We start from the raw sequence: 26286 nt of genomic DNA on the forward strand, positions 1-26286 counted from the left end.
TCCTGAGTGGGCCTTTTCATTATCTCCCCAGGGTTTCTGTTGGCTCTGTTTCAGGGCTGCTCCGTTGGACAAATCTGCATGCAGAGCGAGGCACTCAGCCAGATACTTGGCAATATGACAACGGATCCAATGGCTCCTGTGGACAGGCCTGGGAACAGACACAGAGAGCAAGATAGGATGGGTGGGGGGGAGAGGTGAGCACACATCAGGGTCCCTGAAACCCGGCTGGGCAGAAAGAATGGGGGAGGGTAGTCTGGGAATGCTTCCTGCAGGAGGAGTGGCTTTGGCTGAATTAAAGGGCAGAGGGGAACAGGGAGGGGAGCCAGAGGGAACCGCAGAGCACCGCGTGGGAGATTACAGGTATGAGCAGGTCTGTGCAGTAAAGGTGAAGTACAAGGGCAGAGGGGGAACCAGCAACCATGAACCAGGAAGCTGAGGAGACAGGACAGCTTCTTCCCCAGGAAGAGGAGCCTCCTGTCTGCTAGGGTCTGGACTTTGTCTTGGAGACAAAGCAAACTGTTTCAACATGGCAAGCTTTCCATCGAACGATCTTTCCTCCTGGGGAAAAGCAGGCTGGGAAGAGGGAAAGGCCGAGGCAGGAGGCCAGCAAGGAGGCTGCCGGAGTAACACTCCCCTCCCCACACCGCCCGCTAACCAGGGGTGAGGGCAACAGTGGGGAAGGGACAGGATGTGGTGATGAGGGTGGGAGTTGGGGAACCGTCAGGGATGATGCCTAGATGGAGACACAGGTGGAGAAACTGATTGAGGAGGTGACTGTTGTCATAGTTTTGTGGCCCAGGCCAGGGGAGACTTCCCGTGGACACCAACTTGGGACCGTCAAGGGGGGGTGTCTGAAGATGAAGAGAGGCACCTCACCTGGAGATACATATCCGGGGCTCCTCTGTCTATGGATGGGAGTTAAAGTCCTGAGCTGGCCCTCTGTGGTCTGGAAGAGAGGGTGGTGGTCATCCGAGGAGGCTCAGGATGGGGTGGGAAGTTGTCACTGAGAGAGATGAGACCCTCAAGCGGGTCTCCCCTGGCAGCCCAGCCCAAGCCCAGCACAGCTGAGTGAACATTTGCTGAAACCAGGAAGGAGGAAGAGGGAGGGAGAGGGAGAAGCAGGCTACCACACTGCGCATCAGTCCTTCCCAGGAAGGCCCGTGCTATGACTGTTATATTCTATATAACTCTTCCTGGCAGGTGTCAGGGGGTCTCCATGCTTACAAGCCACACTCCCTATTTGCTGAGCACCTTGGGGGGTTGCCTGATGCCTTGAGGAAGGAGGGAGCTGGGGCAGGGAGACTCCCAGCAGCTGGCACTACTACAGCCAATTGAAGGCTCAATTTCTAGTTCCAAGATGGAACTAGAAGTGGATTTTGTCCCTTTGGAATAGGGAGCATTTGCCCAGAGTCAAGGGCTTAAGGAAGGGGGATAAAGCTTTAGTGTTGCTTCTTGGCCCCGAGGACCCAAAAGGGAAGGCAGGGGCTCCTGAACAAGAAAGGAGCCAAGGACTGGCCCTTCTCATTGGTCCAGACAGGTGGGCTGGTGGCAGACACCGAGGCTGGGAGTAAAGTTCTGGTGGCTCAGGCCCGTAAGGATGGGGCTAGCTGTTAGAATCAGACACCAAGAATGCCTGGAACTGGCTCGGCTTACCTGGCCGAGGGGAGTGCATGTCTGTCAGTGGTCTCGGCTACCCAACATGTGCCACATGGGCGGGCTGGGTGTCTTGTGGGTGCTGGGTGTAGACTTTGTGCTTTTTTGTTGATGTAGCCGACCAATCTGGCCTCGTCCTGCCTCACTTTTGACAAGAGAAGGTCTGGGCACCTCTGCTGGGCACAAGTGGCTCTCCCATTTCTGCTTCTCCTCTACACAGATTGCAAAAAATCAGCCACAATCTCACATTTCAAATATGGCATTGGAAGCAAAACTCAGTGTTGCACCATAACCAACAACCCATCAGCCACCTTCAGCTGATGGAGAGGACAGCCTGGTGTCTTGAGACAGAGTCTCATCACGGTGGGGCATTTATTTGGGGACCCTGAGCAGAGGGGACAAGCTCAGGCCCCTCCCAGTGCAGGGCCTGCTCACCCACAGAAGCACTGTGACTGGTGCTGTCCAACAGCCCAGGAGGTTCTGATCTGTTCTGTCACTCACCCAAAGAGGAACCTTAGGCAGCTCACTCAGCTTTCTCATCTGTCAGGTGGGCTTAAAAATCCCTGGGTTGGGGCCCCTGGGTAGCTCAGTGGTTAAGCATCTGCCTTTGGCTCAGTTCGTGATCCTGGAGACCGGGGATGGAGTCCCACATCGGGCTCCCTGCAGGGAGCCTGCTTCTCCCTCTGCCTGTGTCTCTGCCTCTCTCTGTGTGTCTCTTGTGAATAAATAAATGAAATCTTTTCATTTGTCAGACGCTCAACCACTGAGCCACCCAAGCATCCCAATAAATGAAATCTTTAAAAAAAAAATCCCTAGGTCAACTCTCTTACAGGGCTGTGAAGTGAATCAAATGAGCTCATAGACAAAAAAACAAATTTGACAATTAAAAGAAGTGTTGGCTTCTAGCTTTCCTCAATTCCTCTGCCCGAGTTGGTCCTGAAATCTTGGAAGGTTGCAACATTCATTGCCTGTCTAGGGAGCTGTTCTACTGCCTTCCTGGGCTCCTCTTAAAAATTAAATGATACTGCAGCCAGGCATCAAAAAAACCAGCCCTGAGCTAGGAACAGACAACAAGATGGGGAAAACTGGCTCTAAAAGCATATAAATTCCTCCACACACCACCTCCCGCTCAAGGGTCATTTGACTTTCCATCAACAGTGGCTAATGATGTGGGGAGATATGACCCTGGTGGGGGAAGAGGACCCATTTCTGCATCTTCCCATGCAGCCATGCCTCATGGCAGGGATGAGGGCCTCGGGAGTCTCAGGGAAGCTGCTGGCCTGTAAAACACCTAGATGATTCCTTGGCAGGAAATGGATGCCATCCCAGAAGGTGGGGCTTTTCCCTCACTGATATCCAGAAAAGCTCTTGTCTGGGAGCATGGGAGAGGCCCACAGCTGCTGAGGCTGGACCCTTTAAGAGAGGCGGAGCCTCTGGCTTGAGCCAGATCCAACCCCTCCAGCCAATTTTTATTCCCCTCTGTGGGTGCATCTTTGACAAATGACTATGGAGCCCAAACAGGAGAAGGGGCCCTGCGCCCTATGTCAGATAGTGTCAGCCCAGAGGATGAGGTGTCCCATTTGTCTGACCCCGGACCCACAAGTTCTTTTGGCTATCTTTTTGTAGCCCTGACCCTGCAGGGGCCCCTACTTGGCAGTATCCAGTAGCCCCATGTTGTCACAGGGTGTGTTGCTCTGTAACTCAAGGGCCGAGCCACACAAGAACTGGATTTCCAGTCTTCCTTGAACCCAGTGTTGTTGGGACCCGCAGGCCCTGGGACACTATGGTTCTGAAGGCCCTTCACTGTGCTTTCTGTCCTGGAGATGGGTCCCTTCCCCCAATACCTGTGCCTCACTGGTAAGACTTGGATTTGCTGGTGTTCATGCCCCTTCCATCCCTGGTTCAAGGATAAATTGTAACTATTTTAACCCAAACATGGTTAATTCCATGTTGCTTGTCAGTGATTGGTTTAAAGGCAGGTATGTGGCACAATTCTGGCCAACAGGATGTGAGGGGAAATGAGCTGGGGAGGAGCTCTGGGGAAAGGTTTCCCACTGCCTAGAATCCACACATAGGAAGAGGTGGCTCCTGTCTCCTCAGTGCTGTGCTGTGTGTGATGCCCGGAACCTTGGCAGCCGTCTTAGGACCATGAGAGAGGCTAGTCTGAAGACAAAGCTAACATACTGAGGAAGAACATGGAAAGAACCTAACCCATGACGATGTCACAGAATCAGGAAATTAATCACGCTTGGTGCTGCCCTTCTTTTCATGTGAAATTTTCTTCAGTGCCATTTTGGGTTGGGTTTTCTGCTCTTTGCAGTTGAAGCACCCTCCTCACTGACTGAGCTCCTGTCTTCATGTGCTTGCAGCCCCTTTGACTTCTTTGCAATCCACAAGACATTGGAGTCAGGTGCCTCCTCCTCCATGAACACACTAAGCTAAAGCTGTCAAAGCGTTGGGAATACACCACCTGGAATTGCCCCAAAGCTGTGTGGTTTGGTGATTTGGATACTGGTAACACTCAGCTCCAGCAGTCCTCAAGGCTTTCTCCAGAAGTAGGGGGGCTCCAGGATCCTCCTCCCACTCCTCCACCCAGGGGATGAAGGCTGGAGGTCCTGATGCTAACCCCCTGCACGAGTGGGGGTAATCCTTCCATGTTGACTCCAGTCATGATCCTCCCCCTCCAAGGTCTTCCCTCCTCCACCCAGGGTGTTTGTCAGGGCCGAGGTTCTGGGGCAGGGACAGGCTAGCAATGGGGGTGGGGTGCTGCACTGGGAGCTCCTCAGGGGTGTGAACCCCATTCTATTCACCCAAGCTGCCCTGTACCTGGCATGGTCAGTGTGTGTGTCCAGTAGGTGTGGGCATGCAGTCATTCAACAGGGACATCATGCCACCTTGTGCTGAGCAAAGACAGAAGAGCTGGATAGGACAGGCAAGGCCCCTGACCTCTGGGTCCTTACAGGAAAGTCCGGGGAATGGACATAAACCAGGAGCTAAATAACTGTTTAAGCAACCAGCTAACTGGCTAATGCTTTTAGTTCATTGTGTGTGCCACAAAATATGTGTATAGTGTGGGGAAGGGGTGCTGTGGAACGAAGGGAAGGGGGTTACGGTGGGCCCCCCTGGGCAGGGCCAGATGGATGAGAGGCAGCCAGACCGCGGCCCCAGGTGGACAGGATGTGTTCGAGGCTGGGTATCTGGGAACTTCTGAGGCTGAGCGGATGCTGATGTGTGAGGAGGGGAGCCGGTCTGAGCCCCGTGCCACCGTGGTCAGGTGTCTGGAGTGATGGTTGAATGGTTCTGAGTTCAGATGTTAGGCCGGGGCACCCATATCCTTTTCTGCCCAAATAATGAGTCCTAGAGACCTAAGTGGGAGTGTGTCCACATTCAGGGATGAAGGGATGCCACCATGGGAGAGGACCCCTAGGGGGCCAAGAGCCTGACGACAGCCAACACTTCCAGATGTCTGCTTGTGTAATTTCTGCAATCCTGATCTGATCCCCAGGGCTGGGGCCCTTCCTGCTCCGCCCTCCTTCCCTCTCCACCCACCTCACCCCTGTCTGGTTGGCCAGAGCGTGCAAGGTCTGGCCCTGGAGGCCCCGTCACCCACCTCCCTCCTGGGTGGCCCCTGCCTCTGTTCAGCCCTCCTGGTGGGGGAAGACGGTGGACCCCGGCGCAGGGTCAACGCCCTCCTGACCCTCTGTGGGAAGCATGACATGACAGAGGAGGCTTGGCCCTGGGAGCCAAAGTGCCCATGCTTCCTCCCACCACACACTCCGCACCTGCCAGGCTCCGTGTGCCGGCCCAGCCCCGCGCCATCTGAGCTCCCAGCCCCGGTTCCCCAGGAAGGGCCTGACGGGTTCGCCTCTGCTGCTGGTTCTGCCCTTCCCTCCCTGGCCCGAAGACTGATAAAGATGAGTTTGGGAGGCTTAATAAAGAAATGAAAATGAAAAGGGGAGGCAGCCTGGGCAGTTCAGCGGTTTAGCGCCACCTTTGGCCAGGGCGTGATTCTGGAGACCCGGGGTCGAGTCCCACGTCAGGCTCCCTGCATGGGGCCTGCTTCTCCCTCTGCCTGTGTCTCTGCTCCCCCCCACCCCCCATGAATAAATATATGAAATCTTGAAAAAAAAAGAAAAAATAAATGAAAAGGGGCCCCGAGGGTTGGGCCGAGGCCTGGCTGGAATGTCAGCATTCAGGCCCCGGCAACTTCCTTGCCCTTGGAGCTGGCCTGGGGCAGAGGCTGGGGGCTGAGCTGACACAGGACACAGGGTGGGTTCCTCAGCCTGTGGTCAGGAGGGATCCCGCGGTGCAGGGAGGGCCCCAGGTGGAGCCCAGGGGAGTGGGCCAGCCATGCAGTCTCCCTCCACCATGGGCCTCAGTTTATCGCCTGTAAGGCCGAGGAACGACAGCTCTCTGGTGGGGCAGCTGGAGGACAAGCCTAAGGGAAGACTTGCTCAGTCCGCCTGCTGTGGGGCTGCCACTCAATAGTGTACCCGCCCCGCCCTCCTCAGTTCCCCTGCCTCCCTCCCTCCCCTGCTCTCATCTGATGTGTGACCCCACTCCACCCCCTCCTAGATCCCAAAGGAGAACCGCAGCTGAAAAATGCCTGAAAGCATAGGCATGGGGGGTCAGGCAACATGGCATTCCTGTGGCAGGGGGAGTGTGACCTGGTGCTCCCCTTCAAAGACCCTCCAGCTGGCTGCTCACCAGCTCAGCCAGGAGGGACCCAAGTGCTCCCCCTCCCTCAGCCCCCAGATCCTGAGCAGCTGTCACCAGGCAAGGTACCCCAGCTGCTCAGGCAGTGCAGCCCCTAACCTCCAGACCCCGGGCCCACCTGCCAGGGGGCAGCCGGCCCCTCTGTGAGCCCCTGACCTGGAGAAGCCAGTGAGGCAGGACCAGAGTTGGGGAGTGGGGGCTGGGAGTGTCCTGGTGCGATCTGTGTGTCAGTATGTGTGTGTGTATCTGTGTGTGATGGCAGGTGTGTTTGTCTCTGTGCTAGGTATGGTATGTACGTGTTTGTGATATGTGTATTGTGTGTGTATGCAGGGTCTATGTAGTGTACGTGTGTGTGTGATATGTACGTGTGTATCTGTGGGGTATGTGTTTGTGATGTTTGTGGTGTGTGTGTGTTTATTTCTGGGGTTTGTGTGTCTAGTCTGTGATGTGTGTGTATGTGTGTGTATCCATGGTCTGTCGTATATGTGTGTCCCCAAGTATGGGGTTCTGTGTCTGGGGTGCGTGTGTGTTTATGTCTGTGCTATGTGCACACATGCACATCACTGGTAAGGGCAGGACCCTCCCTGACCATGGAAGCTGTGTGCCCTTGGATAAGCAGGAGGTCGTTGTGATCCTATGGGGTCACCTCTTGTTTCCCCACTTTTCTGAGCCCTCCTGCTCTCTTCCCTGGGCCAGCCCGCCTTCCTTCCTGCTGGGGGTGCCCTCTGAGGTCTTTCTGTGCCCACCTTCTGCTGCTTTTAAGTGATTGGCGTCAGGCTGCAGGACTGGGCTGCTCAGTTTGGCTCTGGGCTCCCTTCCTGTCCTGAGCCAGCTCTGCAGGGCCTTGGGGACCACAGAAGGCATCAGTGACATTCCCATCTGACTGGCTCACTGTCATAATCTCCCAAGTCAAGGGAACAGGGTGGAGCCTTCAGTGGCTCAGTGTCCCCCTGGTCCAGGCAATGGCATGCTTGCTGTCCCTCTGCATGGCCTGCATGGCCGGACAGGGAGCGGCATCCAATCCTACTGCCTTCTCTAGAGGCTGAGAAGGGAGGGATGAAGTTCACATTGGGACATGTTAGGTGTGAGGCTCTAGGGGGGTCCCTAGAGGACAGAGGTCAGGGGTCCTGAAAGACACAAGTCTGGGAACCAGGACAGGGTTTGGACTGGAGTTAACATGGGTCACTCTTAGATGCTCATAGAGGGCCTGCCATGTGCCAGGCCCAGAGCAAGGTGCACATTGCACACTGGTGGTGGTGAAGACCAAGGGAAGACCATTCTCATGACGGGTAAGGAGTAAGATGTGACATGGGCCTGTCCCAACCCCCACACTAAAAGACCAGCAGAGAAAATGACTCATGCCTGCACCCACCCATCCACCCGCCTCCTCCCCATGCACCAAGGCCATCATCAAAGACTTCCAAGCACAGGCAGAAAAAAATCTGTCCCTTCTGGGGGACCCCCAAGGACCCCATGATCTAGGCCACCACTTATTCATAGGCCCCATATGCAGCCACATGGCCACCTTGCTGTTCCTTGACCTGGCAAAGCATACCACCCCCCACCCTCCAGGGCTTTGCACTTGCTGTTCCCTCCATCTGGAGCAATCTGCAACAGGCAGCCAAGGGCTTGTTCCCTCACTTCATTAGCATCTCTGGCTTTGGCTGTCTTCTGAGAAAAGACTCTCCTGACCACATTACTTAAAATATCATCCCTGTGGTAACCTCCATCCCCTTATCCCATTTCCCTCCCATATGACCTGAATTTACATTACCTAACTGCGCATTTTTCCTTTGCGGTCTGTCTCTCCCGCCAGACGTCATCTCTCTGAGGGCAGGCTTGTGGTCTTCTCTGCTGTATTGTCAGTGTTTGGCCCACAGTGAAAGCTCAAAACATGTTTGTGGAGTGAACGAAGGAAGGGAGGAGTGGAGGGGAAGGCAGGACCAGTTGGAGCATCCGTGGACACCAAGGCAGGACCACAAGAAAGGGAGTGTCACACTGTGAAACCCATTTCAGAGGGATCAGGGTTATAAAAGGGAAAAACAAAGCTGTAAAACCACAGGATGAAAAGAGAGGAAGATATTTTCATGATCTGGGAGGAGGGATAAGCTTCTCAAGCAAGGTGCAAAATCCAGAAGCTGTAAAAGAGAAGCCTGATGGATTTGACTACATAAAAATAAGAAGGTTATGCATGTCAAAATAACTGTGAGGCCGCATGTGCAGGATCGTAAGTTATGATCATAATCTGCTGTACATGTCACATGCCTCTTAACGTTGTTTATTGTTTAATAAACAGATTATGATCATAACTTAAAGTGAGATTCCAGGAGCCAATAAGTAAGACACGTACAGCCCAGTAGGAAAAAAATGGGCTTAGGAGAGGAAGAGAGAATTCACAGAAGAAGAAATACATGTGGCCAGTGAACAGCTTGAGTAAATGCTTAGCCGTACACAAAACCCGTTGGGGGCACCACCGAAAGGCGGGGCGATGCTGTATGGCAAAGGTGCGTGGTTCCGGGTGCCTCCTACGGGGTGTGTGGTTCCTGAAGGCAGTGGGAGGGCAACCGGGCAGACACTGAAAATTCACACTCCCTGTGACCCAGAAATCCCACTTTTCGGAACCATTCCTTGCAAAATGCCAAAGCTGCTGGATGCCCCATGGTCTGTACTAGCACAGGAAGAAAGCAGAGCCACGGGATTGGCCCGTGGCAGGGAGGTAGTGGCTTGCCGGGAACTATGCAGCCAAGAGCAAGACTCTGTTCTGGCACTGAGAAGGGTTCTCAATTTATTAAGTGAAAATAAAAGCAAGATGCAGAACCACGGGAGTGGTGGGGTCCCATTCGTGTGTGTTTTTAAATCCTGTCTGTGTTCTCACAGATGTAGACGGGTGCCGGGTGAAATATCCAACTGTCACCAGCAAGTGGCTCTGGGGAGGGTAGGGTGGAGCTTGAGGAATGACTTTCCATTTCTTACTTGTCTCTTTCTCTATTTTTAAGATTTTATTTATTTATTTGACAGAGAGAGAGGAGAGAGCATGAGCAGGGGGAGGAGAGGCAGAGGCAGAGGGAGAAGCAGACTCCCCACTGAGCAGAGAGCCTGATGTGGGGCACGATCCCAGGACCTGAGCTCAAGGCAGGTGCTTAACTGACCGAACCACCCAGGTGCCCCTCTTACTTGTCTCTTTATTGTAGACTTTTTTTTAAAGAGTTTTATTTATTTATGAATCACACACACACACACACACACACACACACACACACACACAGAGGGGCAGAGACACAGGCAGAGGGAGAAGCAGGCTCCATGCAGGGAGCCCGATGCAGGACTTGATCCCGGGTCTCCAGGATCCCTCCCGAGCAGAAGGCAGGCACTTAACCACTGAGCCACCCGGGCGTCCCTATTGTAGACTTTTAACAACTCAATGTAGTACTATTGTAATATTTAAATAAAGAACAAGTAATATTAAAGAGGGGTGCTGCTGGGGTGGGAGGGTGCTGTTGGATCGGGAGGGGGAGCCTAAGGACCGTGGCTGGCTGGAGCTCTGGGGAGACCACAGGGCCTCCTTGAGGCAGCCTCGCTTTGCCCCCCAAGCCCATGGGTAAAGGCCGTGGGGGCCGGTCCCCCTGGCGCCTCCGCACATGGTGTGGACATTGCGCGGTTCCCATCGCCCTGCTTTCCCGTTGGGTGGAGAGACGAAACCCGGGGTCTCTCAGGGTGGCAGGCACAGGCCAGGCCGCCCAACCAGGGCCGCAGGGCCCCGCTGCCGGGCCTCAGGTCTGTACCAGCACAGAGCCTCAGCGTCAGCTCGTCAGCTCGGTGTGCACAGGTGAGGGGAACTGTTCCTGGGCGGCCCCCTCTTCCCCAGGGACGTTGGTGCTCCCCTCCCTGGGGGGAGGACTCCCCTTCTCATAGGAGCCTCCCCAGCACCCAGCTCCTCCGCAGGGGGGCCTGAAGCTGAGCTCTGGACACACTGACACAGGGAAGGGTACGAGGCGCTGGGGCAGATGTCCAGCCAACAGGTGGAGATGTGCGTCTGCGGTCCAGGGGAGAGGCCCAGCTGCAGTGGGCAGATGTTTGAGGGGACCTAGAGCCGTGACCCGGTGGAGGCACGGGGGGCGGGGTGTAGAGGTGAGCAGGTGGCCAGACGCAGCCCTGGCTTCTACACAGAAAAGGCTACAAGAATAGTGACAGCGTCATCACAGGCACTGCTGCATGGATCCCACAGGGCGGGCTGTGGGGAGGGAAGGGGCTGGCCCTGGGTGTCCGGACAGCATCTAGGTCCACCTGGCTCAGAGACAGCCACCTCCCCACCGGTCACCCTACTCAGTGTCACCATGTCACACCTAGTGTCTCATCCTTGTTTCTTTGCCCTTCTCCACAACAGCAGATGATGGTGGTGATTTAAGATAGCTAAGCTGTTCTGTCTTTGCTTCTGCCTCTGACCTTGGTTCTTGAGCTCACAGAGCTGGGCAGCTGGAGGTTGTGAAAGGTAAGAAGGGACTGGGGACAATGGCAAGAAGCCAAAAGCCGAGGAGGCTCAGCTGGGGGCGGCGGCAGATGCAGGGGTCCATGCCCATGCCCGCCCGGAGCTGACTGGGCCGTGGAGCCCGGGGTGGCTGTGTCTGCTCACCCAGCCGAGGAGGAGGCCCTGGTACAGCAAAGGAGGTGCATGACCCTTGAGCTAGCAGGCACATCAATGGCAACTGACCAGGGAAGGTTCTTTTTTTATTTTTAAGATTTTATTTATTTATATATGAGAGACACAGAGAAAGAGAGACAGAGGCAGAGACAGAGGCAGAGGGAGAAGCAGGCTCCATACAGAACTCGATCCTGGGACTCCAGGATCAGGCCCTGGGCTAAAGGCAGCACTAAACCACTGAGCCACCTGGGCTGCCCCCCAAGGAAGGTTCTCTTGCGTTGGTTCACTTCCTCATTTAACCCTCAGAGCCCACAGGGTAAGCCCACTGCTCTCTTGCTAATGGCAGAGGGACTGCCAGGGAGCAGAGAGCCAGGACTTGGGGCAGTTCTGTCTGATGTCCTGCCTCCCCCTTATGACCACTAGCCAGTTGGAAGCTTCCCATATTTGGTTGTTTACACTTAGGTGTTTTCTACATGTTTTCACCTAGGTCTCACTAGGTGAGTTGGATGTTTGGGGCTCTGTTTCACAGACAAGGAAACAGAGGCTCAGGAAGATCAATTAATGTGGCCTGGCCAGTCGGCTCCTGAACTCGACCTCCAAACCCAGTCACCCCTCAGACCACTGTGTCTCTTGGCACAGCCTTCTAGCTCCCCTGGGGAGGAGCATGAGAACCAAGAACTAATATCTGGGTTTCTCCTTAAGATGGCACCAACCCTCTTTCCTTGTTTTACCATATTTGATGGACTCTACGATGACCTTTTTTTTTTTTTTTGTGCACATCAAAACTTGCAGGATGGGTATCAGTGACTCAGGAGAAAATCCTGGCGCCAATGGTGGAAAATTCCTAGGACGAGGTGCTGAATTGCCTGCTTTGGATGATGCAGAGGACAAGACCAGATAGAAAACCCCAACTTCAATAGCTCTTGAGTCCTAAGAGATTCTGAAGAGTTGGGTTCCAAACACCAAGCAGTTTTAGGGCCACTTGATCAAGAGTGTCCCCATTTGTATCTCAGGGAGGGCTGTGTAGGCTCACAGCTCCCTCAGTCCTCTCCTCCTGGGTAACGGTAGACCTGGGACAACACCCAAAAAGCCATATGGCCAATGTGCAAATATGCCTTCCTAGGTGTTCTTTCATCCCCAAGGAGGTGGGGAAAGATGCCCTCTTGCTGGCCTGGGTGCCACTGGTAGAAAGTGGGGGAGTTGGATGGTGGGTCTGACAGTCTGTAGGGCTGATGATCCACACCAACTGACTCTGAGCCAAAGCAGAGAGGGGATTGAAGCCTGGGAGCCCGGATGAGGCACCTCTGCTGAGCTGCCTCCCACAGCCCTCCATGGGTGTGGCTCACTGCTCTGTTCCTAGGGCCCCACCCTGACCCCAGCGAACAGCAGGTGTTCAATCGGTGTTTGCTGACTGATTAAAAATTGCACCTGCTTTGGGGTCTCTATTACACAGACTTGAGTCATGCATCTGCAACTTCTCTGAGCCTTAGAGAGGGTCTAAGTTTTCTCATCTGTAAAATGGGGATAAGATGTCTTCATAATAGAGTTACTGGGAACATGAGTGAGATGTATATACAGCCAGCGATCAACTGATGGGGATGGTCAGGAATACTTCTGAGGAACAAAACTGGTTATGATTTGTTTGTGCACTGGCCTCTGACAGAGCCCCCAAATTGACTCTTGACCCAAAAAGATTGGGGGGAAAAGCATTCATGGCTCACTGTAGACCCATCCTCAGTGCAAGGACAATTGCCACAGCTGTCCTGCAGGGGGGCACAGGGGCTTCTCCCTAGCTCTGGACATGACTGACTCTGCACCGTCCCTGTCCTCACACCAGGGAGGTCCTCAGCACCAGCAGGTCTGTCTGCGGTACTTGGCAGGGGCTCCTCCAAGGTGTGGCCTTGGCTTGTTCACCTCTTGTCTTGAGTACCTCTTGGTGCTCGGCAGGTTTCTTGATGGATAAATGAGTCCTTTTCCACAAGAGTTGAACCCCAGAGAACAGGCCTGCTTTCTCTCCTTGTACAAGCGTGTGCACATGCAAGCACACACACGCACGCGCAAATATGTGGGCTCACCCACCTGGCTGGAGTCTTTTTCACAGGTCTGAGACTTATAATGTCATCTGTCTTCCCACAGCCAGCCATAAGCTCCTGCTTGAATGTGGGCACCTGCGGGTTACCTCTCTCTGCGTTTGCCCCAACGATCAGTGCAGAAGATACTCGGGGATCACTAAATGGATAAAAGAATGAACCTGACTGGAGGTAATTGATATGAAAAAAGTCTACACAAGACGATGACCTTGAACCATGAGTACTAGTTAGAGCACAGGCTGGGCATTGCTATAAAATGCAGGCTTGCTGTAAAGATGCCAAAGTAACAAGACCCAGGTCTATTGCTCCTTGAGTGATGGGCTGATTATGAGCATGAAGCATGGTTAGGGGAGTTCCATGGTGTCAGGGGACCCAGGCTCTGCTAATCCTAAGAAACAGCTTTCATCTTGAGGTCCAAGGTAGCTGCTCCAGCTCCTTCACATCCACATTTCTGCCGGCAGAAAGTAGGAAGGAGAAGTACAAGGAACTCCTTTTTCCTTTGAGGGAATGGCCCAGAAGTGGCTCCCATCACACCTGAGTGGCTAGAACTTAGTCCCAGGGCTACACCTTGCTTCAGGAGAAGCTGGGGACAGTGGTCTTTAGCTGGGAGGTCATTGCTAAGCTTGAACTTGGAGGGTCATTTACTAAAACAAGAAGGAGAGATGGACGCTGGAAGAATTTGTGTGCTTTGCCACACGTCACTTTGAAAAGACAGAATGGGAATGCCTGAGTGGCTAAGGGCATGATCCTTGGCTCCTGGGATCAAGTCCTGCATAGGGCTCCCAGCATGGAGCCTGCTTCTCCTTCTGTCTGTGTCTCTGCCTCTCTCTCTGTGTCCTCATGAATACATAAATAAAAAATCTTAAAAAAAAAAAGAATAGTCTGTTCATTGGTTATGTGAGGTAGGGCAGGGGTCAGAGTGTGAATCCGGATGAAGAAAATAGTGGGAGAGACGAGGAGGATGCGAGTGAGGGGTTCAGGGGTGTGTGGGGCCTCTTAGGGGTAGAGCGGTCAGCCCAAGGGCTCTGCGAGGCCCAGAGAGGTGGACAAAGAGGCAGCGACAGCTAGCCTGCAGTCTGCCCTGGGTGTCCGGATTCTAGTCCACACACACACACACACACACACACACAGAGGACATGGGGGGAGGGAGGCCCGGGCTTTCAGCAGATACGCCTCAGGTCAGTCGCACCACAGGAGCCGCATAGTGGTTGCTAGCAGGTCTGAGTAAGCTAGCAGGGTTTATAGAACGATGAGCTTTCCAGTTTCCCTTGAAGCATCAGAGGCTCTGGCGGGGTGGGCGAAGCTGGTCTGACTCTTTGAGGTAACACTGGGCAGGCCACGGCCCCGGCTGCAGGTCCTGGCCCACTAGCTCCCCACCGCTCCATACTAAGGCTCCTTCCCTCATTTTGTCTCCCTGTCTGTCAGTGTAGACACAGGAGTGTTTGGGCACATGGGTGGCTCAGGGATTGAGCATCTGCCTTTGGCTCAGGTTGTGATCCCAGGGTCCTGGGATTGAGTCCCACATCAGGCTCCCTGCATGGAGCCTGCTTCTCCCTCTGCCTGTGTCCCTGCCTCTCTCTCTGTCTCTCATGAATAAATAAACAAAATCTTAAAAAAAAAGAAAAGAAAAGAAACAGGAGTGGGTGACCTTCTCCGTACCACTAAAAAGTCCCACTGTGTCACCGCAGGCCTAGCAGGGCATATCCATACCTGGGGGAGAAACGCTCAGTTCAGAGCAGCTGTGGTTCATTCCCACATAGTCTGTGCCAGACCTTGGGCCCAGGATGAGGTTCAGCAGCTGGGGCAGAGAACCCTTCGACAGAGAGAAACACGCTTATCTTTCATGGGAAGAAGTCCAGGGGAGGCAGGTCATGACCGGCAAGGTGGCTCTACAAAGCCACAGAGGACCCGAGTTCCGCCAACCTCTGGATGTGCCCCAGTCTTTGTGGTTCAACATGGGTCCCGGGCCCCTGGAATGTTCTCCACATGCCAAGCAAGTGGCATGAAGACAAAGAAGCGGGCAAAGTCTCTTCACCCACTTTACCCAGAGAAGTGGGTAAGGTCTATTTATTTATTTATAGAGACACACAGACAGAGAGGCAGAGACACAGACGGAGGGAGAAGCAGGCTCCACGCAGGGAGCCCGATGCGGGACTTGATCCCGGGTCTCCAGGATCACACCCCAGGCTGCAGGCGGCGCTAAACCGCTACGCCACCGGGGCTGCCGGTAAGGTCCTTTTAAAGAAATTTCCAGAAACTCCACACAGCACTTATTCTGGTCGGCCCTGTGTCTGGCAAAATACCAGGCTCGTGTTATCAAGAACGTCAGGAGAGTGGGCATGCGGCGGGCGACACGAAGCCTCTGCCGTGGATGTCACATAATTAGCTCATCTCGACCTCATGTGGCGTGAATACTGGCTCCACTGCCCAGAGAGCCAAGTGCAGCCCACTGAGGTTCCACACACGTGTGACACTCAGCCTGTGAGTGCCAAGTGTCCATTTCACACTTGGAGCCCCATGGGACCCTGCTCTGTGCCTCTGTGCTTGGCTCTCTCCAGCCCTCTTACTATAGCACTGACCACAGAGGAGTCCAGACGCCCAGTTGTTGTCCACCTTTGAGTCTCTTGCCACTGGGTGGACCTGGCTTTTTTTTTTTTTCTTATGCAGGGGTGAGTATAGGGGATGGTTTGGCCCACCTATGGTGGCAGAGTACATCTATGGGACGTTGAGGTCAACCGTGGAAGCTCAGGCCTGTGGGGACCATGGCTCTGGAGTGAAGGAGGAGAGGGGTAAGGAAGGGGTCGCCCCCAGGGGCGGAAGAGCTGCTCCCCAGGCAGAGGAACCCCCAGACAAAAACAGTGTGACCTCATCCAGCAACTGGTTACTTATTAGCTCCATTGTTTTCGACATCACCCTTGGCCAGAACTCAAAAGTGGCTTTATTTTGCAAGCTGCTTTGTGTGTGGAGACACATCCGGGCTTGATAATGCTGCAGACCAGGATATTTTGGTTCTTCCTTCTTTAAAGGGAAGATCTTGCTGCCACCCAGCCCTGCCTCTCCCTCCAGATTGGAAACTATGTGACCGTCACGATGTGGTTTCAGTGGGACACCTCGGGCCAGATTTCTGAGCTGAAAGGAACACAGGGCTGCATGGGGGCCAAACAGACACTCTAGACAGCTGGGTATGATGTTTTGTCCTGTCCCTTAGAAAACAAAGCTTAAACTAAGCAAAGAATTGCTTTCAAATCAAATATTTGTTGGCACACAAGTGTGTCCTGTTGGTTAGAAAACATGTTTTTTTGTTTTAAAATTAGATTTCCCTGGAAAGAACAATGGCAAAAATCAAAGGGGACAAGTGTTTGGCGGGGCAGAACAGAACAAACGCCTTTGCCCCAAGACCCTTGAGATTTGGGGAGCGCCGAGCTGCTCCCAGTGCCTGGCTTCGTGGTTTGAGGCAGAGGCCTGGGCTCACGCCTAGCGCAGGGCCCGGCACTTGCCACCTGGGGCCCGCCAAGGCCCTGGTGCAGGGCCTCCAGATAGACGTCTACAACCCGGGTCAGCCTTTGGTCCTGCTGGCTGCCTCACTGTGAGGGCGCCCCGAGGGCCCGACATCGCTGAGATGGCCCTGACTGCATGCGATGCGCCCCCAACATGAGCAGGACTCTGCTGCCCCGCTGCTGCCCCGCTGAGGGCCGGCACCTCCATGCAACTCCAGCTCTGGCCACAGCTGGGGACACCAGACTTGGAACCTTGACCCAGGGCAGCTGTCAGTAGCCTGGCTCGAGAGCGTGACCCGGAGCCCAGGGTCTGTCCCGCCAAACAGATGCTCTCACTTGGGGCTTTTGGATGAAAACACACACAGAGAAGGATCCAGAGAGCAGAGAGAGACACGTGGAGAGCAGACGGTGTGCAGAGGCCACCAGGCCGCGCGAACCACTGGCCGGGTAGCGTGCTCCTGAGGGCAGAGAGGGGAGGGTGCAGATGGGAGGTGGACAGGAAGAGCAAGACCTGAGACACAGCCACAGAGGCCGGGACCCCGGGGACATCCAGAACCATGGCCAGGCCTCCGAGGCTGAGCCCCGTGTGCCGAGACAACTGCTCAGGTACAGCATTCACGTGTGCTTCCGGGCACGTGTTCAGGAGTTGGGAGCAGCAGGTGTGTACTTAAAGAAGGATGTATTTTCCCCGGACTTGTAGTCCATTTCCCATCTCTTCCAGGAAGCCCCCCTGACTACCTCTCCACCCATAGACCTCAGTCCTCTCCCTCTTTGGGGTGTCCACAGAACTTGTCCTTGACGGTTCCTAGCCTCCTGTTAGAGCCTAGCTCTTCACCTCCGTGTTCCATCTCCCACCCTCACCACAAGCTCCCTGAAGGCAGGGACTATTCTGGGAGGCGCCTCCGCCAGTCCCTGCAGCATTGAGCCGGAGACCCAGAGTGTGGCAGAGGCTCAGTAGGTACTAGTAGGTGGCCTGGAGGCTTTGCCTGCATAGCCCACGATGGGGCCATATCTATAGAAAGCCCCACCTGTGCCCCCAAACAGGGAACACCAGCCCTGATGGCCTCGTACGACAGAGATGAGGGCTCTCTAGGCCTTTGCCCTTGGCCAAACCAGCAGAGTGGCATCAGCCCTGGCCTTAGGACAGGCGACAGGTAGCAGAGCCCAGTTGGTGAGTCCATTGGTATTGTGGAGAGAGCTAGATGCACAGGCCAGGGCTTGAGGCTGGACCAACTTGGAAAGGTAGAAACTTTTCTCACTTCTCAGAGCCCAGTTGGTACTGCCTGGCCCTTGGCCATTAGCTAGGACAGCCTGTAAAAGAAAGGGCTTTGGGGCTTGCTTTCCATGGGGAGGACAGGGTGGAGATGCTGAGCTCCCTGAGGTGAGCTGGGCCAAGTCCTGTATCTCCGTGTGCCCGGCAGGCAGCACCAGGCCCAGCGTGGAGGAGGTGAGGTTCACTGGGCAGAAGACAGAGATGGGACAGTCAGGGGAGTAGGCCGATCTTTGGGACCTGGAAGGGGTAGAATGGAGGGTGGGGGCTGGGCTGGGCTGGGCTGGAGAAGGGGCCCCGCGGACACTGGGAGGGTGGCTTGGTCAGCACCCCAGGCGGGGGGGCGACTCCAGGGCGGGCCTCGGTGGATGTACCTGTCCTAAAAGGCTGGCCTGCAAAAGAAAGAAGCCATCACTAAGCTACAGGTTAGGAGGGGAGGGGAGGGCTGGCCCCAGGCACCGCAAAGGAAGTTACTGGAACTAAGCAGCCAGTGAGAGGACAGATTGGAAAGGCAGGCTTTGCTTTTTTTTTTTTTTTTTTTTCAAAAATGTGTTCATTTATTTGGGAGAGAGAGAGAGAGAGAAAGGAGGGAAGGGCAGAAGGAGAAGGAAGGAGAGAATCTTCAAGCAGACTCTGTGCCGAGTGGGGAGCCCGATGCAGGGCTCCATCCCTCTACCCTATGATCATGATCTTAGCCACAATCAAGAGTTGACACAGCCAACTGAGCCACCTGGGAGCCCCCAGGCTTTGCTATTTTTAATAGTCACACATATGGTCCATAGTAGATGTTCAAAAACTTGCAGGTCCTAATTCTCTCAGCAAGCCCATTTGGTGAGGATTCCTTTTCCCCCTTTACAGATAGGGAAACTGAGGCCCAGAGGAGGCATCCATCTTGCCAAAGCCTAGACATGGGTAGGTGTGGAGGGAAAGGTTTGGATCGGAGTCTTGGGTTCCAAAGTGAAGGTTCTTTCCACCCAGCCCTCAGCCCTGTTGTGGAAATAGCCTCAGCTAGGCTGTAGAGGTGGGGCTGGTGAGCACCTGGGGCCAGCCACCCTCCTTACCTGGCTTAGGAGGAGCAACCAGGCCCACAGACTAATCTGCTCAAGCACCTGGCCAAAGGGACTTGCCAGCTTCCCCAGTACGTCCCCTCCAGTCAGGGCCCCAGGATGTAAAGTCAATGGCCTTTGAAATTTTTGTCTCCTTAATTTGGGGGAAAGGAATGAAAACTGGAAAAGAAAAATAACTGCAAAGCCCCAGTGGCAGGTGCAGGGGTGACCTAGAAGCCCTCCAGCGACAAGGGGCTGGCGCTGGAGTCTCAAGTTGCTAGGCCAGTCTGCATCTGGCCTGACATAATCCCAGCTATCCAGGCCCATCACTGAGGATGTTGTAGAAGACCCTAGTGGCATGGGTGACTTTGAGAGATAAGGCTTTCTGAATTCTGGGACTCTGGCCATTTCAGGTCCGGGGACCCAGCGTCACTACCCACCATTAGCAGATCTGGGCAGTACCAGAGTGAGTGAGTGTCCACGCTAGAGGGCAGGTAAGGGGCAGTCAGGTTCTGTGTGTGAGAGAGAGATAGGGAGAGAGAGCAGGAGGCTCGGGTAGGGTCCTACGCTGCAGCAGGCCACAGGCCAACACCCGGGACATCCACGAGGTGGGAGGCGGTGGCTGTACCAGAGCCAGGGAGTGATGGGGTTGGAGAGTGGGACCCTGCCATGGGGCTGGGCCTGGCCAACTTCAGCTGAGGAGCCCTCACACTAGCCTCCCACTGCCTGGTGAGGATCTTTTGTCAGCAGCAGCATGGGGACTGGCCAGCGGGCCTGCCACCTGTGTGTGCCCAAGACTTTGCCCCACCCTACATGCCCTGCCCACACACGCATCCAAATTCTTGACTGCCCTGGGCAGCCATACCTCCCAAGATGAAGTCTACCCTTGAAGATGGTGTGAGTTAGGGTAGGCTGAACAGCTGTCATGCACAGACCCCCAAAAGTCACAGCTTAAACCCTAGAGAAATGTTTTGTTCTCCCATCAAACAGTCAAGGATGGAGGTCCTAGGTGGGCAGGGGCTTGGCTCTCCATGGTCCCTTGGGGATCTCAGTGACCGCAGCTCTGTGACCTTCAGCTGGGTGCCTCAAAGGCTTCCCTGGCCATCCACCCTGGCCAGTGGGAAAAAGGAAAAGTATGGAGGGGGTGCATGGGGAATGTTCAGGGGCGAGAACTGGAACTGGCACAGCTCACTTCTGTTTGCATTCTTTTGCCTAAAAGAGTTGGCCATATCCGACTGCAAGGGGACTGGAAAATGGGGCCTGGCAGGCAGCCCTAGTGCTATGGGGGTGGGAGGGGAGGGCAGGTGCATGCCGGGGAGGGGGAAGGCCTACCCCTGTGTCCCTGCAGTGGGTGGAGTGAAGGTGGGGAAGCCCCAGGCACTGGCATGTGGAGAACAGGCAGGGCTCCAGCCTCCCTGCCCGAGGCTGTGCCATCCTGGGCCAGCCCCCTGCCCCTCCCCTGCCAGGTCAGCTTCCATTTGCTGCCCCACACCCTCTGGGAGCACAGAAGTTTAGTTCTGATCTTCCTTAAATGGGCATGGGTCCATTTTCATTCCGCTCAGAGATTCAGTCCAAAATGAGCACCTGCTTTGTCCTGAAGCCCGTGCCAGTCCCGCAGGTGGTCACAGGGGGCGCTGTGGGGAAAGCGCAAAGAATCAAAGTGAATAAGGGAGGCTGATGCTGAGAGAAGATGCCAGAAAGATGAGCCTAAAAAACACAGAGCAGCAAGGAGGACGCTGTGATTGCAGAGGTCCGGGGGGGGCAGGTGAGACGTCACCTGAGGGCTTGGGAGTGTGGGGGTGCCATGGAAAGACGGAGAGCCCATGCTTCTGTCTAAGGGGAGCAGCAGCTACTTAGCAACAGCTGCTTGGCGCCGGGCAGGAATTGGCACCCGCGTGGTCCAGTCTTCTGATTTGTCTAGGGAAGCCAGAAATGCAGGGTGTGTGTCTGTGTCTTGTGTGTGCACGGGTGTGAGGGAATGTGTGTGTGAGAGAAACCGAGAGGGGGGGAGGGAGGGGTTGAGCTTTCAGACATGGCCTGGAGGCTGAGGAGGCTTTGCGGCAGGCAGGATCGAGGCCTGGGCCACCCTGGCACCCTCCGCAAAGAGACGCACCCGGGGACGAGCGGGTATGATTCAGAAGGCTGAGACCCCAGGGACTGGAAGAGTCAAGAGCCCGACGTGTGGCTGAGGGGCCTGGTCACTATACTGAACGGGCCGGCTTCTCTGTCCCAGGTGCCTGTCACGGTTCCTCACTAATTTTCGCAGGAGGCCTCGGAGGCAGCTCTGGTACCTCCCTTTTCACAGCTGCAGAGGCTGCGCGCAGAGAGATGCAGTCGCCGTGCAAGGTCACATAGCTCACGAGCAGCCCGAGGCTGTGCTGAGCCTTTGGGGGTGACGGGGATGGGGACCAGACCCTCTTCAGGGAGGGAAGTAGAACTCAGAGCACTGATTTGCCTCAAGCTACCTAAGGGCGAAGCAGCAGTGGGGCCCAGGCTCTCGGCTGTGGATGCTCGTTTCCTTTCCCTGGTCGCTCGGGCCCCGCTCAGCCTCCAGGGCTCCCTATACAACAGGGCTCATCCCCCCACCTCCCTGGCTGGGCCTTGTCCCCCCTGGTACAGAGAGACTTTCACGAAGCACATAATCATCTGCTAATTTATCTTCTTGCTAAGCCTGAACTTTGGTCCACCCAGTCTCTGCAGCCGGGCCCACCTGCACCCCGTTTCTGGCAGGATGTGAAGGACCCTATGCCCCGGGAATCGCCCTGAGCTCGGGGCTTCTGTGGATAATTAATGACACGTGCAGCCTAAATTTAGGCAGGTGCGAATCTGCCCAGCGAGGCCTGGGGAAGAGCTTTGTCTGGAGGCAGGGAGCTAGCCTCGGTGGCCTCAGGTAACCCTTCCTAATAGAGACCAGGAGGCCCCGGGTGGCCTTGTAGTCACCACCCTGCACCCCTCAAAAGGGATAGACCTTGAAGTCCCTGCTGGGGTGGAAGGATGCCATGTGCCTTTTCTTTCTTGTGAAGTCAGCATCAGGGCCTCGACTTGTGAAAAAGATTCCTGTTTAGGCTTCCCTAATTTCTTCCTCTAGCCTCCTTCCCTTTCCCCCCCTCTACTCAAACCCACTCTGGATCAGCTGCAGGCAGCCCCTAAACTCACACCCACTGAGGTACAAACGGTTGACAGTGGCTCACAGGCTGCCCTTCCCAGACTCATTTGCATTATGAGAAATGCTATGGTCACTTTACCCAAAAGGATGATGTCTCTGGAATCAGCAACTTGGAATTCTGGAGATCCCCTGAGACATGTTCAAGTCCTACCCTAGTTTTTTGTAATGTCTGTCCTGACAGGCCCCCCTTGGCAGGTTATCATTCATCCTTCTTCATAGATCACCAGTTTTCAAAGACTTTGAATTCACTTAAAAAGCAACCTGCCCTAAAAACAACTTTGGATAAAGTTTAACTGTCTTGCTTTCATTATTTAGGGGGGTTGGCATGTCCTAGACATCATTCACAGGGTTTCTGATTGGCAGAACTCTGGGTGAAAGGGACACTCCATACTTGGTGAGGTGTAGTTAGCTATGGGAGGAGCCTCCTTGAGTCTGATGTCTGTGTCGGGAGCAGGGGGATCAAGCAGCTGTGCTTCTGAGCCACCATCCATGGATACACAAGCCCACTTTCCGGGAACCTGGACCATGTTGTTTCAAGAGAACAATGTTGATTAGGTCCCAGGTCAGACCATAAACATTCTCTGAGTCTCAAAGCATTGGTTCTATAGTACTTTGCTCATTCATTCACTCACTCATTCCCAAATACTCAGCTAAGCACCTACCATATATAGTGGTGTACTAATTAGGTTTGGGGTATATTGGTGGCTCAAACAAGACAGAGGATTAGCTCTCTGTTAATTTTATGTGCCAACTTTTCAGACTTATTTTTCCCTCCTTTCCCTTATAATCCCTTTCACTCTTTCTTATATTCCCCGTATGAGGGAAACCATTTGATGACATGACTGCCTTTCTTTTTTTTTTTTTTTAAGATTTATTTATTTATTCAGAGAGAGAGAGACAGAGAGAGAGAGACAGAGAGAGGCAAAAACACAGGCAGAGGGAGAAGCAGGCTCCATGCAAGGTGCCCAACATGGGACTCGATCCTGGGTCTCTAGGATCACACCCCAGGCTGCAGGCGGCGCTAAACCGCTGTGCCACGGGGGCTGCCCATGACTGTCTTTCTCCGACTGACTTATTTTACTCAGCATAATTAGAGAGGGAGAAAAACCATGAGGGACTCCTAACTCTGGGAAATGAACAAAGGGTTATGGAAGGGGAGGCAGGCAGGGGGATGGAGTGACTGGGTCACGGGCACTGAGGAGGGCAAGGGTACTTGATGGGATGAGCACTGACTGGGTGTTATACTAGATGTTGGCAAATCGAATTTCAATTAAAAAAATTTATGTGTTGGGATCCCTGGGTGGCGCAGCGGTTTGGAGCCTGCCTTTGGCCCAGGGCGCAATCCTGGTAGACCCGGGATCGAATCCCACATCGGGCTCCCGGTGCATGGAGCCTGCTTCTCCCTCTGCCTGTGTCTCTGCGCCTCTCTCTCTCTCTGTGACTATCATAAATAAATAAAAATTAAAAAAAAAGTTGTGTCAACTTGATTGAGCTAAAGGATGCTCAGAGAGCTGGCAAAACATGAGTTCTGGGTGTGTCTGTGAGGGTGATTCCAGTAGAGATTAGTATTTGATTCAGTAAGACTGTGTGAAGAAGATTGTCCTCACCAATGGAAGCCTATCCACTGAGGCCCCGGATAGAACAAAAAGGTGGACGAAGGGCCCATTTGCTCCCTGTGCAAACTGGGACACCCATTTTCTCCTGCCCTCGGACATGAGCAGTCCTGGTTCTCAGGACTTCAGTCTTGGATTGGGACTTACACCATTGGCTCCCCTGGTTCTCCCACCTTTGGGCTTGGACTGTTACTACATCACCAGCTACCTTGGATGTCCAGCTTGTGGGCAGCAGATTGTGGTACTTCTTGACCTCTATAATCATGTGAGCCACTTCCTTTAATCGATTTCCATGTATATGTGATATATATATCCTATTGGTTCTGTTTCCCTGGAGGATCCTGACAAGTACACTCTGCCTTGCCAAAGCCCCCCTGGTATGTTGCTCAACCCCTCACCCTTGATGCTGGGCATTTCTGGAGTGAAGCCTCTGTTTGCCTGGTTCAAAGGGCAGCCCAACTCACACCTGTATTCCACAGCAGGAGGAGGTGAAGGAGGAAGGGCACAGCCAGCAGTCATGCACATTGTGACCACTCACAATACCCCATTGGCCAGAAATTGGGCTCAGGGCCACACCTAGCTGCAAGGGAGGCTGGGAAGTGTGGTGTTTCTTTTGGGTGAACACAGGCCAACCAAACATCGGAGATCTGTCACTTTCAGAGAGAAGGAGAGAACAGATCTCAGGTGACAACTAGTAGGCTTGGACCAAGCTGGTGGATAAAACAGACACGTTCTGGCTCCAAGGGAACGCATAACTGGAGTTGAGATGGATATTACATGACAAACAACCCCAAGAGTTAATGGAGTCCACTATGATGAGGAGTATTCTGGAATGTAGAGGGAGCTCCAATAGGGGATCAGAGCAGGCTTTTCTGAGGGACAGCAGAGCACAGACTGGAAATATGACTGGCTAGGGAAAAGGGGGAGAGGCTGGGGAGCAGTAAGAAGGGTCCACCAGGGAGAGGGAACGGCCAAAGCTAACAACCTGTGGCAGGCAGGAAGGTGGCACTTTGGAGCACTAGCAAGAAAGTGGCTGTGATTGGAGCCCGTGAGTGATGGGAATGGGATAGGGGGTCAGAGGAGTAATGCATATAGGCAGGGCCTTGTAACCCAGGTGGGGTGTTTAGTGACTCTCTTCCCAGGGCAGTGGAAAGCTTCTGGAAGATTTGGTGAAGGGGATGACACAGTTGCACTGCAGTTTCTGGTCATTCCACTGGATTGCCTACTGTGTCCGGAAGTGAGGGTCCTGGATCTCAGCAGAGGTTACAGGGGTGCAGAGGGGAAAGCAGTCCCACTGGCAGTGGAGACAGGGAGTGGATGGAGAGGCTTGCTGGGCTCTCCTATGCACTAGGCATCTTGTGCGAAACCAGAATCACAGATTTTGGATTGGAGAAAATCGAGACAGCATTAGCCCAACTTTTCTGTGGTCCAGGCAAGGAGGCTGAGCACAGAGAGGGAAAGTGGCTCCTCCAGGTCACCCAGTAGGGTGGTGGCAAAGCTGGAGCCAGAGCTGGGTGGTGGCAGGACAAAGGGAGGCCGGTTGGGCTGGGTGGGTTCCCTGGGGACTACCTGACTGAAGCAGCACCAGAAATTTAAATCTGCTAATTAATTTCTAATTCTAGCCCTAAGCCATAAAATCAAACCACACACTGAGCTGCCCACAGTTGCCTGACAGCTGGCCTGTCTGATCCTGGCTGTCTGCTCACAATTGGTATTAGTGGCACCACCAGCAGATTAACATGGTGACTGGGCACCCAACAACTTGATGCCACCAGCTGGGCTCACTAAAGCTGGCAGTCTCCCCCAGCTGCTAAACTGCCCAGACACATTTCCCCAAACTTGGGGTAGAGAACACTCCTGGGTCCAGCACAGAGTAGGTCTTCATTCAGCCACCAAGTGATGCCACTGGTCCAACATGAAATACAGGAAAGGAAGCAGAGAAGCATGGCCAAGAAAGCAGTGCTCAAGATTTCAGGTTAGCACAGGGCTTAAGAATCAGTAAGGCTCGTGGGCAATCATCACCTGAGCCAAAGCCCACACTGTACAGAGGACTGAGTTCAGAGAGGTAGGAACTATACCCAAGGTCACACAGCACGGGGCTAGAGCTCTGACTCCTTCCCTATCTAATGTTTTTCCTGTCATATCACATTAAGGATGTTCCTTTTCTATCATCGTTACCAATCTGAGTCTTTCTTTCATGGATTTGTTTGCCTTGTCAACTATCATCTCCTAAGCACCTGCTGAGTGCCAGACACTGTGCTAGGTACTGGGAGGCAGGAAGCAATCACGTGGAAAGGACTAGAAGCATGAACAGAACCATTCACTGAGGTTAGTACAATAGACATCAGTGAATAGGGAGAGGGGAGGAGTGCTGGCAGGGAAGAGAATTCAGAAGGGATGAGCCATCATGTGAGCTGCATTAGATAGGGTTGGAAAACACCACAGTAACAATAATGTAAGCAAGGCCTTCTCTCCCTTGTAAAATTTCATGGCTGCTGTGGTGATTTTGATCTGTAAAGATCTCAGGGACCCAGGCTCCTTGCACCCCTGCATCACTATCCCTAGAGAAAAGCCCTGGTCCTCATGGGCCAGGATG

The 26286-nt window shown here is 54.1% G+C and overlaps 2 long non-coding RNA genes across 3 annotated transcripts in view; one reads left to right on the top strand and one right to left on the bottom strand.

The window, feature by feature from the left end:
- Positions 1–18554: 18554 nt before the first annotated feature.
- On the bottom strand, positions 18555–24451 carry LOC112647850 (uncharacterized). The gene is made up of 3 exons (XR_003128532.3): positions 24089–24451; positions 20496–20545; positions 18555–18767 (listed from the first exon to the last, which is right to left on the bottom strand). It is a non-coding gene; the product is annotated as an uncharacterized LOC112647850 (long non-coding RNA).
- A 122-nt stretch (positions 24452–24573) lies between these two features.
- Positions 24574–26286, top strand: part of LOC112647840 (uncharacterized) — a 5606-nt gene continuing 3893 nt past the window's right edge. For both annotated transcript variants that reach the window (XR_003128530.3, XR_003128524.3), the window contains exons 1-2: positions 24574–24738; positions 25925–26018. This is a non-coding gene — a long non-coding RNA (uncharacterized LOC112647840). The remainder of the gene's footprint in view (positions 24739–25924; positions 26019–26286) is intronic.

Source organism: Canis lupus, chromosome 19 (assembly GCF_003254725.2).
Source record: "Canis lupus dingo isolate Sandy chromosome 19, ASM325472v2, whole genome shotgun sequence".
Classification (NCBI taxonomy): domain Eukaryota; kingdom Metazoa; phylum Chordata; class Mammalia; order Carnivora; family Canidae; genus Canis; species Canis lupus.